This window comes from Cyprinus carpio, chromosome A17, assembly GCF_018340385.1.
Source record: "Cyprinus carpio isolate SPL01 chromosome A17, ASM1834038v1, whole genome shotgun sequence".
Lineage (NCBI taxonomy): Eukaryota > Metazoa > Chordata > Actinopteri > Cypriniformes > Cyprinidae > Cyprinus > Cyprinus carpio.
In genome coordinates this window covers 8,956,433-8,959,519 of record NC_056588.1, presented here as the reverse complement: position 1 = coordinate 8,959,519, position 3,087 = coordinate 8,956,433, and positions in this window count along the sequence as shown.

The window sequence follows — 3,087 nt, the reverse complement described above, 5'->3', positions numbered from 1 at the left end:
ACCCATGGGAATGTGGACCCCAAACCACTTCATACTGGACTCTTATTGATGCAGAAAGCCAAAAAGCGATGCAGATTGTCTCAGATCTAAAAAAAAAAAAAAAAAAATGTGGTGAGATGTTATTAAGGTTGCTTTTTGTGCATAAAATATATGGAAAGGAATTTATACATTTTTGTTAAGAGAATGTGCTGTTAATGTTTTTGTGTGTTTACTCTGGGTGAACAGGCAAAGCACAGAGTTAAAAACTAACCGTACTGCCAGCAAGAGTGCTTCAGTATTGGTGTCTAGCACTTTAATCTCTAAACTCTGCTGTTTTTGCCGGTAGGTTGTATGCAATTGTCTGTCTTTTGTAACATCGGGCTGTCCAGTAGCAAAGCCACTTATTTAGCAGGTATTTCCAGATCACAACCAGTTGATGCTTATGTTGTTTACCAGACTGTTATATTCATGTTCAGTTTAATTACTCTTTGGTTATTGTGGTATTGTCATATTTTAAATATATTTTATTTTATAGTTTCATTATGTTTTCATATTTTTTATGTTAATCTTTTTAAAAGGCATTATCAGTTTACTCTTTTGTTTTGGTTCTTTTGACATAATTTGTTTTTATTGTTTAATCTGTGGTCTGATTTGTCAGAACGTGTTATAGTCATCTCAAACAGATGTCAGCCATTCTTATGGTGTAAATGAAGTCTTTTCTGAAGGAATATGTTTGGAAATATTATCCATAAATTTTCAGTGATTTGTTTAGGAAAATCTGTTTAATCAGTATTTACATTTTACTTGTAGCACAGACATCAAATTTAAGCTGCATTAGGTACTTTTCAAGTCTAAGTGGGGTGTTTGTTGAAGTTTAATGTTGGTATGTGTAATGGAATATGTTTCCTTTGTATGTGCAAACATGTATCTGTCAGGTGTTTTTTTTTTTTTTTTTTTTTTTTTTCAGGTTTTTGTGCATAATTATGTGTGTGTGTTTGTACTTATCCTTTACTCATAGCTCAAAGCCATAAATGAAACTCAAGGGCTACTGTTGGTAAATGTATAATTTTTCAGATACAGTACTTGGTTTTGATCAGAAATTACATTTTTGTTTATCATTCTGTAAAGGTTTTTATTTTTTATTTTTTAAATGTAGTTGTTCTTTTCCAACCAGATTGTGTATATCAATAGAAGCATTCACAGTAAATCAGTGTTACATGGTCTTTAATTTGTTTACATTTATGTTAGGTTTGTAGTATATTCACGGTACTGCCTACAAAAAGGAATGTATAACGCATAGAAAGAGCTTTTTGAAACCATGCTAATCTCTTTTTATGCTTCTGCATGTTTTTTTTTTTTTTTTTGACAATTTCGAAACATTGCACAGAATGCTTGTGGTACTCTTTTATTATTGCTCAGTGATATTAATTGCTTGATTGTAGTTCCAAAGTGAAAATACCATACAATTAATGTGCAAAATACAGAATTTATAGGGATACAAAGTATAGAGGTAAAACTCCTCACCACAGTGGAACCAGTGTATATGTTGTGATCAAGATTCATGCTGTTTTCTTTGCATCTGACAAATCATGTGTGTTCATTCAGTTATTCCCACTTTTCAACTGAAATAACTTCACTGTTTTAACAGTGTCTTTTTTTTTTTTTTTTTTTTTACTGAGGGAACAACTGTGTTGTTTGGCTGTTCTAATTGTGCTACCATCGTCTTGGAGTGGAGCATTATGGGAGAAATGTTTTTGTTTTGGATGTGACACTGGCATTTGTATCACATTTAAGTCTTGGACAAAGGGAACAATGTTCATGTTTTTGCCTTGTTAGAATGTTCTGTAAATCCAAATCAGTGTCTCTTAAAATGGACAGAAGCCATTTGCTGCCTGTGATTGTATGTTGCCAGAGTATTCCTCTCTGAAAGTAACAAAAATGGAATTTAAAGCAAAAGTGAAAGAACGAAAATATTTCAAATGTTTGCCACTGATTTGTGGTTTTGTTCTAGAAAATAAAATGTTTGCAGCCCTTTCAAATTATCTTTATATTTTGCCATAAATAGACATTCAACATAAACTACAATTTCTTTAGGTACACAATCAAATCAAAGAGAGGGAGTGAAAAGGTATAAAAGTATGGCTGTTGTCTGATGAATGCAAATGAAATGAGACTAACTGGCCAAGTTGAGACTGTAAGAGCACATGTAATGTTGATGATAGCAGCAATCTACAGTGGCACAGAGAAACTGAAAAATCACTGCTTCCCGCATCTCAAAGGACAGAGACAGGCACTTCTCTTTAAATTAGACTAATAGCAAAGACATGGGTGATTATGTGTGATTTTATGGTGTGTTTTGCATGTCAATGTACATCTGCCTCTTAAATGGGGAACTGCAGGAACTGTGTGTGTGTGTGTGTGTGTGTGTGTGTGTGTGTGTGTGTGTGTGTGTGTGTGTGAGAGAGAGAGAGAGAGACCAGGGAGGGTGAAGCTGTCAGCATGATGTGAAATAGTGCAATGCAAAATAAAAGCGTGTAATTTAACAAGCAACTAAGCTTTGAACCTCAAAGCTTTACTATTTTAGAACAAGCTAATTCAATTCTGTGAGACATAAACCACCCTTAGCTATTGAAACTGAAGACTGAATATCTGATGCATGAAGGGAAAAAGCTTTTCTATTTTGTGTTGGTGTAGATTTAGTTTGAATCGTTTGTACCCAAGAACAGAAATACATGCAGCCTCTTAATGTTAAAACAGAAAATTTCTGGTAGCAAATGGACCGTAATATCTGTAAAGCGTGTTACCATCATTTTGAATTTGAACACCGTAGGGGGCGCCATTTGCTTTTCTTCCTAGATTGTTTTACTGTAGGCTACATCAATAAGAAATACAAATTTGATAAAAGCCTTGTCTAAAAAAGTGTCCTTCATAATCCATCAGTTTGTACCGTTTAACCAAAATTGTGAAGCCACCTCAAGGAAAATAGTGTGCCAGTTTTTTGAACAAATCTAAGTTAACGACTTATTCTTGTGCACTTAAATGCAGTGACTATTTTTCGCTTATGTATAGCCTATGTAAAAATTACTGATAATACACAATGTTGACAAG